The 16,022-nt window shown below is 42.0% G+C and overlaps 1 long non-coding RNA gene across 2 annotated transcripts in view; it reads left to right on the top strand.

Moving 5' to 3' along the window:
* The window catches only part of LOC115089789, a 30,349-nt gene extending 23,528 nt beyond the window's left edge, over positions 1 to 6,821 (top strand). For both annotated transcript variants that reach the window (XR_003856235.1, XR_003856234.1), the window contains exon 3: positions 5,820 to 6,821. This is a non-coding gene — a long non-coding RNA (uncharacterized LOC115089789). The remainder of the gene's footprint in view (positions 1 to 5,819) is intronic.
* The last annotated feature ends 9,201 nt before the right edge of the window (positions 6,822 to 16,022 follow it).

The following is a 16,022-nucleotide window of genomic DNA, read 5'->3' as shown; positions in this document are numbered from 1 at the left end:
ACCAAAGAAGGGAGAGCTGTGCTGGAATCACTGTTGCTGGTAGGAGGGAGCACTGTGCAGGAGGTGAGTGGAGAGGAGGGGAGATGAATGACCAAAGATAAGCCTAGGGTGCCAAATACTCTTGCACTGGTCCTGGAAAGGGGGTAAACTCAGGAATAATTTAAGGAAATATTTCTTTACAGAGAGGGTACTGATTGCATGGAAAAGCCTGCCCATGAAGTTGGTGGACTCTAGAGTAGTATCTGAATTCAAGAAAGTATGGGATAAACACAGGGATCTCTGAGGGAGTGATAGGGATTGTAAAGCAGAATTAGTTGGTTTGAAAGGGCAGACTAGATAGGCTGTATGGTCTTTTTCTGCTATCACATTTCTATGTTTCTAATATGTGTTGCCCTTCAAATGGCTTTCAGATAGTGATGACTTTTAGAACTTCACAGCTTCACACAGATTTCAGCTATCAACTCTCACAGTTGCACTGATCGATTTGAAGGTACCCCCCTAGGCAGGGGTGTGCGGGGGTCAGGAGCAGGTAGGGCAGGTGTAGGTCTTCTGCCTGACCCGCCACCTTCCCTTTGGGTTGGGACCTCCAGCTTGTGGCTAGCAGATCTTATGGGGAGCAGTGCACATGGTTATAGACAGGGCACACACTGGAACCAGCAGGCTGCAAGAAGCAAGGGACCGGAAGTTTCCCTGGCCACACTGAATATAAACAGGGGTGAGTACTGACAAGACAGGGATGGATGAGTAAGCACAAGAGAGAGTAGGACCAGAGACCAAACAAGAAATTGGACAAAGCACGTAACAACTACAGATAGCACAAGGGAACCACATGAAGAAGGGGCCACTGAAAGGCCTAACACAGGACAGGAGAAAAGCTAGGAACACACAGGAAAGGAAGGCCACTGGGAGGACGAACAGAAGACAGAGCAAAGAACCAGGCAAGATATACAAGAACAAAGAATCCCAGAGCAGAGTAGTCAAAGAATACATGGACAAGAAGCCACAAGCAGAGTAGACTCCATGCAGAGGCGGAGAATAACCTGTGAGGGAGGGTTTTATAGGATCAGCCTTGCTATATCATGCAGCCTTCAAGATGGAGGCTAGAACGGGTTTGAGAGTGGCCCAATGAGGGCCCCTGCTGACAGGGCACCACCTAGCAGCCAGAATCATTACACCAACTTAGAAGGGAAAGACTCTGTTATCTATACACAGAATCATTTACCCTCCTTAGCAAAACACTTTTCCAGCTTTCTGAATCACAAGCACTAAATTTGGAGCTTTGCTACTACCCTGAGAGCTCTGGCTTCGATTACTGCAGACCGAACAGAGCTTCCTTTGTTTTTCACCAGAGTTTGGATTTGTTCCAAGGAATGTATAGAAGGTGTCTCATGGCAGAAGTGCACAGCAGTACTCGGCTTTAAGTTTGAGAACAGCACTAATTCCAAACAATGCCAACTTGGGTGGAGTGAAATAAGCAAACCACAGCATGAATGGATGACAGAACAAGAGAGATTAGTTGGAAGAAGGAATGATGATTTTCTGATGTGTTGAAAAAGAAGAAATTAGAGCTGAGAAAATTGGAGAGAAAGTGGTGAAAGTCAAAACAAGAAGTGCATTTAGCAGTTTAGGAGACTGCATTGGGTATTTACAGAGAAAATGTACAAGTAGCCAAGAAAAACATTATTCTGAAATATCAACATCATTAAATCAACCTAGAAATCTATTTTATATGCTGAAATTATTGGTCAACAAACCAAATCAGGTTAAGAGTGAAATGATTGTCTGTTATTTTGAAAATAAAGTAGCAAATCTTAAAAAGCAAGTCTGTCAGAGTCATGCGTTGCAAACCAGGCAGAGTTACAGAGAGAGTTGTGGTAAAATTTGAGGTCAATTAATATTGCTGAATTGACCCAGTTGCTTCCAAGAATTACTTTTACATATTGTTCATTGGATCCTTGCCCATTTTGTTTTATTAAAGAAGCTTAAATTGTTTGATCCAATTGTAAAGATCATAAATTCATTATTAGAAGAAAGGGTAGCACCTATGATATGCCCAGTTTAAAAAACAATAGAAAAATCCTAAATCAGATGTTACTAATTATCCTTCTATCTCCAATTTAGTCATAGTGAGTAAGTTTCTGGGAAAATGGGTATTGATTCAATTGGAAGAGATTTTGGATGAGTATTTGGTCCTTGATGATAATCAATTCAGATTTAGGAAACAGCAAGAGATTGAGACATTAATTAGTTATACTAACAAATGTGATGTCCAATGTTGGATCAAGGTAAATGGCTCTATTGATGTTAGATGAAACAGCAGCTTTTGATACTATCCCACATGATGTATTACTGTTGTGGTTACAGACAATTGGAATAGGTGGAAGTGTTTTGAGATGATTTGCCTCTTTCCTTAACAATAAATATCAGCAAGTAAGGCAGGGAAATGATTTTTCACAATGGAAGACTTCGCAGTCTTGTGTACACTCAAGGCTTGGTGTTGTCAGCCACTCTTTTTAATATGTGTCTCCAACCATTATGTTTGATTTTGTCAGCTTTTGAAGTGAAATTTTATATATATGCAGATGCTATACAATTTATTTTGCCCTGTACTACAGATGGACTGATTTTCTTGAAGAAGCTAGCCCAATGTTTTAATTCTATAAAGCAATGGATGTTGGATAATGGGATGGTGTTGAATCTACCAAAAACTGAGGTTTTATAAATAGGGAAATAAAAGTTGCATTTGAAAATCTGTTGCTCCCATTGACAACAATATAGAATTTATATTAGATTCAAAGCTTACTTTTAATTCACAAATAAAGATTGTAGCTAAATATGCCTTTTACACGTTACGCTTGCTGAGGATCCTTAAAGATTTGGTACCAATGTCTGATTTTAGGTTTGTGGTGCCATCTTTAGTATTATCTACTATTGCTTACTGGAACTCATTGTATTTAGGAGCAATAAACAAATCAATAAAAGCACTTCTACTCACACAAAAGGCTGCAGCTAGAACAATTTCAGGATCTAGCCGGAAGTCTAGTATTATACTAGGTCTTAAGAATTTGCATTGGTTACCTGGATCATAGCGAATTTTATTTAAAAATTATGTTTTAGTGCATAAAATAAATTACAGTGAGGATTAATACTATTTGTCAAGGTTGTTTGTTCCATTATATACCAATTAGAATGTTACAGTCTGCCAATGCTTGTTTGGATAAGGTGCCCTCTGTGTGAAGAGTTAAATTGCAAGAAACCCACAAAAAAGGACTTTGTTTTTGTGGCAGCAGCAATATTATTGAATGCCTTACCAAAGTCTGGTTATCCCCACCTGGATCCCAGTTCTTATTCCTCAGTCTCTGGCTAAACCCTCTGAACCCTACCTGCCCTGCAGGATCCTGCCCATAGAGTATAATCCAGCTTAAATCCTTAAGGGATTTAAGGTGGACCAGGAGTCTAGCCTGGTCCTGCACCAGTTCCTAGGGGAACACTATGGGCATTACCTCGCAACTGGCTTCCCTGATTCTCAGCCCACTGTTCTAACCACTAGGCTAAACCTCCACTCCACCATGGCATAAAAAGTCCCACACGGGACTTGAGACTGAGTTGACAGGTATGCAAAAGAAAAATACAAAAAACAATATCAAACATTAAGACTGGAAATTGGGGCAAGTTTCCAGAGAAAACCCTGCTGCATGATCCCCAGTGGAGGACTGTCGCTGCAATGATCAGATTAGGTATGTTGGTAGGGGATTAAAAAAATAGGGGAGAAATTCCCAGGAAGTTGCAAACACGGGTTCTTGGCACCAGAATCCAAGCGCAGGCTCTGACTGAGCTGAAGGCCCAAAAGAGCAGGAGGCAACAATTAAAAAAAGTTTAAAGTCACAGAAGTACGCAGATTTATCGAGGCCTTTTATTGAGGCCTTTTCCCCATAGACGCAGAAAGAGAAAAAAAAACTTTGGGGAATCAGGCATTTTAGATCAAACTAATGACAATAGTTAGAATCTACTGAAGTTTGTGAGACCAGTGGTATAGGTAATATATGAAATTGTATTCTAATAATGCAGATACACACAAAAGCTTTTCTGCTTTCTCTTAAGAGATTTAATTTTCCCAGTTCATTTTCAAATCTGCTGCATTACACATAGCAGCCAACTTTTCAAAATAATTGAAGGTCTTAAAGACAACACAAACTGCCCTTCCCTGGATATAAGAAATGAGTTTCCTCAGTATTGAGTGTTCTCAAGCACCCACAGAGCTCGCACTTAGGAATGCATGTTATATATATTCCCCAATTTTCTTATGGCCAGGTGTTTTCTCATTATAATGAAAAGTTTTGCAATAATTTATGAAAACTATATTACCTAAAATAGCTGATTTTGTCAAGAGAGTCAGATTGCTCAGTGGGAAATTTTGAAACATTTAACAGATGGACACAAAAAAAAAACAGTCACAGAATAAATTGAATGGAGAAATAATGACTTTCCTCAAATATGAAACCAGGATTGGAATAGGGATGACCCACTTCTGGTACTAAAAGGCTACAACAGATCTAATTTCTTGAATATTCACATACAATGTATCTAATGAAGAAAAAGAAAATAATGTGCATATTTTGGTTATTCTGGAAACCAAACCATTTACAGTCTCTGAAAATTATCAGAACCAGGGGAGAAGGAAAATGGTTACTGAGGCACATATTCAGTTTCAAAAAGAAAAAAGAATATTCAGCATAGAAGTAAAAATGAAGGAGTTGATGTTTAGGCAACCTTGGGCAAGTTACTTCATCCTCCATTGCTTCAGGTATACACTTAAGGCCTCATTTACTAAGCAACCTTCCCATCGATACAGAATGGGAGAAAAGCCTTGGTGAATCAGGCCCATAGATTGTAAGCCCTCTGGGGACAGGGAAAATACTTACAGTACCTAAATGTACCTTGCCTCGAGCTGCCAATGAAAAGGCATGAATGAAATAAATGGAAACCAGAGCTGCTGAGAATGGAATCTAATTTGCTTATAAAAAATATTGCTGCGCTGGGGAGATTGGTTGTACTTTGAATTATATTTCTTTCTGTTCTGGAGTGTGTCTGAGCTATTTCCTTTGTTTGTTTTTACTACCCACCCATCTGTCTCAAATCTATACAATAGACTATTGCCCAATTAGGGGCAGGGAGAAAATTTCTATATACTATATGTAAAAAATAATGAAATTTATATAGCAGTAGTTTGGACAAATAAGTATAAAATAAACCCTTACTCAGAATTGATATATAGAATACTGCCCATTTAGGGTTCTGGGAAATACATTTTGCATAATAGTAATCAATTAGTGGCCTTACACAAATAAAAGCAAAATTAACCACTACTAAAATTAAAAGAAATAGTCTATTATAGATCACAGGAAAACAGATTAGGAAGAATTACTTGTCATTGGTTGGGGAAAATAATGCTTTGTACTAGAAAGGGGAGAGTAAGTAAGTGATTTAGGTCAAATTTTTGTTCTCTGTAAACAAAACAGAAAATAAAATAAATTTCAGAGGGAACTTGATAGTAGCATCTTATTAGATCTTATGGTAATTATTTCTAGCTGGTCTGGTTTACCATAAACAACAAGATTCTACAAAGGAAGCAACGCTAAACTATACATCTTACAGACACATATTACATATAGTAGTTTGAAAGCAAACAGGACAGCAAACAGGAATTCAAAGTATGGTGATGGAAGTTAGATTCCACATGCTAGCTGATTTTACTTGCAGGACTGCTGAGGAAAAGATAGGGACTCTGATAGTTCTCTATATTTTTTTTTTTGTAACAGGTGCTAGAAGCTCCTAACACCCAAAGGATGGCCAGCAAACATCACATCACCAAAGCTGTGGCCACCTTTACTACTACTGTTGCTGTCCAGATGGATATCCTGATCCACAGTAAATAACCAGTTCAATATGAAAGTTGTTTACTCATCAACTCTCTCTATCATTTTACCCTCCACGGTTTCAGGTACACACTTGAGGGTATGTTTACTAAGCCACAATAAAAGCTTATCGTGGCAACACTGCATGATATTTTAAATACCGCACAATATTTTTGGCCAAATAAAGTGAATATTTAAATGAGCTGCTTTGCATGCATGGTTTCAGAACTGTCACACCCAGTACTGCAGCTTGCAAAGCCCCTGTCGTATTTTTCCCTGGCCCATGGTATTTTCCCCCTCCACAGAAAAATACTTTGAGGTAGTAAATGATCACCTTAGATTGCAAGCACCCTGAAGACAGGGAAATATGTACAGTATCTGCAAGTATCTCACCTACCAATGAAAAGGCAAAATCTAAATAAAAATAAAAACTTCATTTTTGCAACAAAAGTCCAGAAATAAAGTCACTCACAATAGGAGCCAAAGATTCTCCAGCTTGCCCAACACTGCCAGTGGTTTGGCAACTGTCAAGCCTGTTTCGGGGGCCAATAGTGAAAAACAACTGCAACAAAACCATAAATTATTAAATGTTCAACAACAACCATATACAGCACATATATTAAATATATATAAACAATTGTCTCCAACATAAGCTTTCAATGTAGGACTGCAGTTTCAAAAAAGTATCAGAAGTGACCTCAGGAGCTTGGCCATTGTGTACAGCATATTTGTCACTAATCTGTCCAATAGCAATGAAGAATAGGGATGTGCAAAAGGAAAAAATGTGTTGCTATTCGGTATTCATTGTGCCGGGACCCAAATCAGTTACATCAGTTTTCGGGGAAACTCGATTCGTCCATTAGTTGCATTCGGTATTCGTTTTCCATTAAAGTTGGAAAAACAAAAAAAAAACCCCATCCTAACCCTTTAAATTTAATTAACTACAATCCCCCACCCTCCTGACCCCCCCAAGACTTGCCAAAAGTCCCTGGTGGTCCAGCGGGGTCCTGGATCGATCTCCTGTACTTGGGCCGTCGGCTGCCGGAATTCAAAATAGCGCCGATAGCCTTTGCCCTTACTATGTCACAGGGGCTACCGTCATAGTTGTTATCCCTTGTTAACAATTTTCATTGTTATTAATGTTAAATGTATTTGACAAAGGTAACTTTTTTCCTGCATCTCCTGTTTTAATGTAAACCGGTATGATTTGTATATTATACAAGAATGTTGGTATATAAAAATTAAAAATAAATAAATAAAATAAAATACCCAGTCGAAAGGAGTTTAAAAAAGCATTGAAAACTCACCTGTTTCAGGAAGCATTTAGGGATATAGAAACTCTTAGTCAGAGTAAGTAGCATTAGGTGAGTCGTTTTTTTAGATATAATTTTATCATTGACCAGTTGATATTTAAAATACTCTTATTTTACTTGTCTTAATTTCTGTTCTTTAAGTTTTTTAATGTAATTGCCAATTTCTTAATCTTTATGTCACCTTAATTTTTATGTTATTGATAATACAATATATTTTATTTTTATTCTTACTATGATGAAACTTTGTTTTATTATCTTATTTAGTTATCTTATATTTAAACCTGATTTTGATTTTGTTTTATAACTATATTATTGTAAACCGCTTTGGTCAGTATCAATACTGGTAAAACGGTATATAAATATGCCAAATAAATAAATAAATAAACAAACTCTGGAATTTGTTGCCAGGGGATGTGGTTAGTGCAGTTAGTGTAGCTGGGTTTAAAAAAGGTTTGGATAAGTTCTTGGAAGAGAAGTCCATTACCTGCTATTAATCAAGTTGACTTAGAAAATAGCCATTGCTATTACTAGCATCAGTAGCATGGGATATACTTAGTTTATGGGTACTTGCCAGGTACTTGTAGCCTGGATTGGCCACTGTTGGAAACAGGATGCTGGGCTTGATGGACCCTTGGTCTGACCCAGTATGGCATGTTCTTATGTTCTTAGATACAACTGAAGTGTTCCTGAATCCTTGTCCATAAAACGTGTTTGGATTTACCAACGTTCAATGGTGTGCACAGATACCAAATGACAGACTACATCAGTCTAGTTGCAAGAAGCGATTTAAATGGATGAGATGGAAGAAAAAGCTAAACATTGGCTATGAAAGGAGTAGGCACAAACAGAGTATCTACCAAAAGGGTAATGGGTCCTTCTCAGCTGTCCAACGTGGCATGGTCCCCAACCTGGATGAGTAACCTTCTCTACTTAATGCAAACACAGATTTTTATTGAAAAACCATGTATAGATTCAGAACTTCCCAGTGCCATCTAATACTCTGTTGTATTAAATGAGTCTTAGGAAAGAAAGGTAGCACAAATGCAATCCTAGAGTCTGATTGGGAATTACTAGATTGTAAATGTAAATCACAGTTAGCCCACAGGACACTAATAGATGCTTTTCTCACCAAGCCTATAAGGGTAGTTGCGTTCGTAGAAGCAACACTTCATCTCCCAGACATGCATCTTAAAATCAGAGTTGGTAGAACAATTTCTGAAGTTGAAGGACTTGCCCTACTGGCAATCTCATAGATGTTTTGGATGACAACTTAAAAATGAGAACATATTCTTATCTGTAGGCTTACAGTACACAGAAAAGAAAAAAAACAGTGATGAGTGGAGTGGGCGTGAGCCCTCTATGCTGTGGCGTAGTCAACACAGCCTCGTAGGCGATCCTACAAGGCCTACTTCGACAGTTGATGAATGCTCCCTGTAGCAGGACAGACTGGAACTTCACCTATACCAGCTGCCTTCCCCATAGCTTGAGCCCTTGGATTCTGGCAGCTGGTAGGTCAAAGAGCACACCAAGGTCAGAACAGGCAGCAAGCTGGAAGTACTGGAACAGGCCAAGGGTCGGGGGAGATGGCAAGCAAGCATAGTCAGGTCCAAGCAGCAGGCAATTGTGATCAAGTCCAAAGCAAGAGGTCAGTACAGGGCCGGTGCAAGGGTATTAGGTACCCTAGGCAAAACTTACAGTCTGGCGCCCCCTCCCCATACACAATTTAAAATTATGCATTTATAACATATTTTACATGAAAACTGACATTCTGAGGTAAAATTAATATACAAGTCATTGTGATAATTTCATGCACTGTTGTGATGCCAACAAGAAAACTTTGCATCTTGGAATTCATATGGCATCATACCTATTGTGATATATTTCGGCATGGTCCTCCCGTAACAACACTCAAAGAATAACAACCCCACCTATGAAAAAGAATACCACAAATATTACACCAAAATCTAAAATATCAATACACCTCCTATCAGGAAAACAAAACAGGCCAAGCTACTACAAATCCCTACAAAGAAACCACATGCTAAAATAATGCTTCATCTCAGTCTTTGCATGCAGAACACAAACCTTCACCAAATACAGAATAAAGCCACATAAAGTATAAATAGAAATGTGCAGACAAAAACTGAACTGTAAAACGCATCACGTCAGTGTAACAATGGAAAAACAAAAAAGCACCATTTCCTCATGAAACAAATCAATAAAATCAAGCTATATAAATCATTAATCATAATTATAAAATCATACAAATAAAATAATTTCAAAACAGCTGATGAATAGAATATCCAATAATTAAAGACTCATGCAAATTTTGAAGCTTTACCAAACACCAATAAAATATTTCAAACAGCAGACACATCACATACTACCCAATAATTAAAATGGTAGTCAATCAAGAAAAATTAACTTAAAAAACTACCTTTACTTACCCTCTCCAGCAGTTCTTCTACTCATTTCCCTTGCAGGCCATAACTGAAGTAACAGTAGCTGCTGAAGCTGTCCTCACAGTCTTCTTCCTTAGGGACCACAACCACTCTCTTCTCTCTCTCTCACACACACACACACACCAGTCACACCCTCAGGACCAGTTTCTGTCTCTCACACACTAATCATCTCCCCAACCAGTCTCTCTCTCTCACACACACAAGCACACACATACCAGTCATCTCCCTGATCAGTCTCACACATACACACGTCACCTCTCTGGCCAGTCTCTCTCAATCACACAATGCTCTCGCTCTCTCTTACTTACACACAGGCTTTTAGTCATACACATGCTCTCTCTATTTCACTTATTCACAAGCTCTCAATCACACACATGTTCTATCTCACTTACAAACAGGTTCATTCACACACATGCCCTCTCTCACAGCCACAAGCCAGCCAAAAACATGCTCCATATCTCTTGCACACACACATTGACACACACAAGCACCCTCCCTGACTCACATATACACCACACACATACAGAAGCACCCTCCCTGTCTCACATACATATTACACTCTCACAGAAGCACCTTGCTTTCAGACTTGCATGATTTTTCACTTTTACTAAAAGTGAAAGTGATGCTCCCAACCCTTAAATAAGAAAACCACATTCCTATTAGAAGGCAAAATGACACTCTTCCTTCAGGTTCTGTCCTCCAAAGGGACAGCCACCCACACCGTACAGCTTCTCTTGTTTTACACTTTCAGGCAATAAAGCAAGTGTCTTTCTTCAAACTATCAGTCGTGTGATTATTCATGTGGGAGATATGGAACAGAAAGACATCTTTAGTCAGCTTCCCTTTTAAATGAGAAGATTCCAGTCTTAGTCATTTAAAAATATACATTTTCTAAAGGCTTAAAAAAAAAAAAAAAAAAGCAAAAACCGTTTCAGATTGGAACTATTTTAGTCTTCAAGCTTAAATTATGCTTAAAAAAAAAACCAAACCCCACCTGGCATCAGTATCTTAAATTTGTGGTTTTGTTGAGATGAACATTTTAAATACTAAAGCAAAAAAAAAAATTAAAGTATTTGTCTCTACCCACTGTAAGTTAAATTTTATTTTCCAGAAGAGGGATGCTTAAAATTCAGTAATTTCATCTTTCATCCAACTTTTCAAAAGTTGCACTACCAGCACAGAAGTTGAGGTATATGTATTATCACATTTCATTTTTTTTAAACTGGCAGATTCCTTTCTCACATACACACTACATACACCCACACAGAAGCTCCATTCCTTTCTCACATACACACCACATGCACCCACACAGAAGCTCCATTCCTTTCTCACATACACACCACATACACCCACACAGAAGCTCCATTCCTTTCTCACATACACACCACATGCACCCACACAGAAGCTCCATTCCTTTCTCACATACACATCACATACACCCACACAGAAGCTCCATTCCTTTCTCACATACACACCACATGCACCCACACAGAAGCTCCATTCCTTTCTCACATACACACCACATACACCCACACAGAAGCTCCATTCCTTTCTCACATACACACCACATGCACCCACACAGAAGCTCCATTCCTTTCTCACATACACACCACATACACCCACACAGAAGCTCCATTCCTTTCTCACATACACACCACATGCACACACACAGAAGCTCCATTCCTTTCTCACATACACACTACATACACCCACACAGAAGCTCCATTCCTTTCTCACATACACACCACATACACCCACACAGAAGCTCCATTCCTTTCTCACATACACACCACATGCACACACACAGAAGCTCCATTCCTTTCTCACATACACACCACATGCACACACACAGAAGCACCATTCCTTTCTCACATCACATACACACACACAGAAGCACCATTCCTTTCTCACATACACACCACATGCACGCACACAGAAGCTCCATTCCTTTCTCACATACACACCACATGCACACACACAGAAGCACCATTCCTTTTTCTCATACACACTACATACACCCACACAGAAGCTCCATTCCTTTCTCACATCACATACACCCATACAGAAGCTCCATTCCTTTCTCACATACACACCACATACACCCACACAGAACCTCCATTCCTTTCTCACATCACATACACCCATACAGAAACACACACACACACACACACACACACAGAAGGAAGATCGGCACAGCCAGAGACTTCGGCCATGTGATCAGCTAGACCGGCCCACTGAGGGAAGCCCGATCCCCTGATAGGCCAATCCACCCCTGGCGCCGGTGGCCTTCATCCCCTCCCATGTGACAGGGGCTACCGGTGCCATTGGTTGGCCCCTGTCACATGGTATGGGCTAAAGGTCACCGGCACCATTTTGGTTAGTGGCAGCCGAGGCCCCGGGAGTGGCAGATCGCTCCCAAGCCCTCCGCTGGACCACCAGGGGAGCATCGGGAGGGTGGCACTGGGGGGGAGGCAGGGCGAGTCGGGGGCTGGCAGAATTTTGAAAGGGCACTTTTTGCCCTTTCAAAATTCTGCCACCTGCCACGGTGCCCCCTAAGTCTCGGCGCCCTAGGCACAGGCCTAGCTCGCTTAGTGGCTCCTCCGGCCCTGGGTCAGTACCAGGAGTTCAGGCCAAGGATGGATGAAGACACATAAGAGACACTGGAGGAGACAACTGGGCAGGGCAAGGTTAGATGAAGCAGGCTGGACAAGGCACAGGAACAATCAGGAACAACCAGGAACACAGGAAGAGTCAGGAACACAGGAACAATGTGTACTGCTCTAGGCAGGAGACCCATTGTTGAGGCGTCTGATGCTCTTCTGATAAAGCCTTATAAGGGAGAGCCTCTGTGATAGCATCAGAGGACGCCACGGCTATCTTCCCGCCGTAGGCCCTTTAAGAGAGTGCACATCAGCATGTGCACGTGCTTAGGGAGAGTCAGGGAAGCAGCGGTATGGTAGCGTCCTGGGCTGCGGTTGATACCGCTCCTTGGTTGGCGGTGTCGGGAGTGTGTAAAGTGGCTCACCGGCCCATCTCGCAAGCTGCTGAACATGATAAACACCTATAAGTAAAGAAATGATGATGTCCAGAAAGGAAACAACATGTGAACATAATGTAAAGTAAATTTCAAATTCACATCAAGGCCTTGCGGCTAATCTATAAAAACTTGTAAAGTGTCCCAATCACCAACCCACAGCATCAAAATATCATCCTTGATCTTCAGAATCACCCACATAGAAATCTGCAACTTACAGCATCATAGTGGTGTCTATAGCAGTTCCATTAATTTGCTGTAGAAAGTTTGATCAAAACTGAAAAAAAAAAAAAGTTAATATACAGCAAACAAAACCAGTTCACACTGAAAGTTTGTAAGTATTCAAAGTGGAATGGAGTTGCTCATTCAAATTGTGCCACAAGATACTGATAGTTTCAGGGTGTGGAATGCTGGTAGTCAATAAACAAAGTTACATCATTTAAAGGTCCAAGTGTGAGGTTCTGCTAGGCAGTTCTTGCCTCCTGCCAGCTGGGGCCCCATTAGGCTTTGGAGACTAACTGGTCAGTTCTCCCAGCTCCTAGGCCTGCACTTACTATTGTCGGCTATTCTGTCTGAACATATAGGATTTCCAGCCTTCCAGTCGGCAGATTGCCAGAGCTTGATTCTTTGCCCCCCCCCCCCCTCATTGAAGTCCTGCATCCAGAGTTCACACTGCAGGAATGCTTTAGGAATAGGGTCCTTCATTTTCAGTTTAAACTGATTTTCACCCAATTTTTAGGGTGATTAAAGAGCAGCATTTCAAGCCCTCCACCACTGCTGAAAGCTAACGTGGGCCACAGCAGGTGCTGCATTTCATGTTCTCAACCTGTGAAAGCACTTGCTGATGCACCATGTCAAGTTCTGCCTCCACTCTCCTCCTCAGCCAGCCAAAGTACCTGCTGTCTAGTGCCACTGATGCAACATTTAAAGTGACCGCCCCCCCGAACCTCCACTCCCCACTGGAACCCCTTCCCAACATGCTTCCTAGCTCGTACAAAAGCAGAAATGCAGTGCTGCAGAGTGCAGGAGCCACAGCAAGCGTGCTACCAAAGGGGCTGATGCAATATTAAATGCGGAAAGCGTCAGCGCCCTCTTGCTTAATGCTTGCATGGTGCCCACAAGGGGGGGCGCCATGCAATAAACAAATTAGGGGGTTGTGCTAGCAAGGAGGTGCTAGGGTCGTTTGAGCGACCTTAGCGCCTCCTTGCTAACGCGGCCCCGTGGTTACCGGCGGTCTGCCGGTTGTGAACACCTGCGACCGACTGCGGGTTATACAGTGCGCTCGGCTGAATGAATTATTCAGTAAGAATGAATTATTTTGCAATTGCGAGGAAGGAGGGGAAGGGAGAGGGAGATTATTGGTGAGGGCAGGGAGAAAGAGGGACAGGCTAGGCAAGGGTTGAGGGTAGAGATGAGTATCCTGCTGAGTGGATGGGTAGGAGAATTTGCTTAATGTTTTACTGCCCTGGCTTCTGTCCACCAAAATAAACTTCAATATTTACCTAGAAAAACAGTCATTTTTCTCTACTGGTTTTCTCCTGTTTTTCTCATAATAAACCCTGATAAATTCCCATGAAAATTAAAAAATAATAAAAACCAAAAATGAAGGTCCCTAAGTATGAAACACAAGCAAACTGGAAACAAGAAGACAGTATTTGCTAGCTCGTTGAGTTAGCAACAGGATTCGTATGGATGGGATTCGCTCTCCGTTCCTAAGCTACTCTGCCACTCCAGCTCTATCTGGAACTCTTACTACCCTTCGGGGTCTCTAACTGGGTACCCACTCCTCGGGGGCCTCTCTGCTTCTTTCAGGTGCTATCAGGAAACCGGTACTCGCTCCTCGAGGACCCATGTGCCCTGTGTCGCTGCCTGCAACCTCTACCCTTCTACTTGGAAGAACTAACTTACAGTCACCATCAGTGAGTACAGAAAACATCTATCTCCACAGTAGTGCTTTGCCAGAATCAGGTACTCGCTCCTCGAGGGCCTGCTCTCTGCTCCAGTGCCAGAGCTCTCGTCTAGTGGAATCTCTGCTACTGCTAGTGAGTACAACGCTACTGAGTCTCTCTGCTCTAAGGGATCAGCTACTAGCCTCTCGAGGGCCTGCTCTCCCTGTCTCAGAGCTCTCCTATTTCTATTTGTGACTCTGAATGCTAATCTTATTGTGTGCTCATCTCAGTCTCTTTCCACTACAGCACTGCTCTACAGAGGATCTGCTGTTCCAGTGTTCTGTGAGAGACGCGCCCAGCTGGGCTCTACAACCACTACTCACTACTGCCACCTCTGGTGGTTCCATAAACTGTTTATTAAAAGATTCAAATCTGTGTTTGTCTGTCCGGAGTTTAGCCTGACACTGTGGTCCCTCACGGGACTGCCCCAGTGGACGTGGTCAGCTGCCACAGTGTCCAAGGATCCACCCAAACACCATTAACCTTAACATGTCCAGACAGGAAAAAAGATGTCCACCAGCAAGAAGTTGTTATGTTTTTGTAAGGATGTGAACCCTGGGCAAGGTGAGAGGTGTCTCCACCCACAGGGAGGAGCCCTGTGGGCCTCACCGTTGGTAGGCATGTTCTCAGTGACGTAGGTCACAGCTAAAGATGGAGACTTTATTATGAAGGAAGAAAGAAGAGCCTGCAGAGTGGGAGATGTAAATAAAGTATAGTTCTGAGCAGAGGGTGATACCTCCGATGAGAGGATCCAGTAGTGGCCCGCGGAGCGGGGTACACCAGGAAGTCTCTTCAGAAGCGTAGCAATACCTCAGACATGTAGATCCGGTATGCAGAGGATGTCAATGCAGCGCAGGTATACTGGAGCGACTCCTACTGAGGGAGTCATGGTAGTGGCCCAAGGCACGGGGTACACCGCAGAGAATCTTCAGTAGGGAAGATGTCGTAGAAGAGAGTAGTACTCACAGGAGGAGGTTCCAGGAGACTGTCCCGAGAAGCAGGACAGACAGCGGTCCAAGGCAGGAAGGCCCTCCGAGGAGCGGGTACCCAAAGCGTTCGAATGCCAAGTGAAGGACTGGAAACAGAAGTCCAAGAAGCGTGGATTCAGCAATGAGAGAACTCCTTGTTAACTCATTGAAGCATAGGGCCAGTCAGCTTAAGTACCGTAGCGGGTTGACATCATCCGGAGGGGACGCCCCCGAGGTTCCCGCCATGACATGTACAAAGGTGGCCCTTGCGCGCGCGCGACTGATTCCCGAAACAAGATGGCGATCGGGAGTGCCCACACCATCCCGGGAATGCCAGGCCAGTCGGCAGTGGTTAGCGGAGGCCGTCATTCTTCCAAGAAT

The sequence above is a fragment of the Rhinatrema bivittatum genome, chromosome 4, assembly GCF_901001135.1.
Source record: "Rhinatrema bivittatum chromosome 4, aRhiBiv1.1, whole genome shotgun sequence".
Lineage (NCBI taxonomy): Eukaryota > Metazoa > Chordata > Amphibia > Gymnophiona > Rhinatrematidae > Rhinatrema > Rhinatrema bivittatum.
The sequence above is the reverse complement of the archived record's forward strand: the minus strand, read 5'-3'. Positions and strand labels throughout refer to the sequence as shown.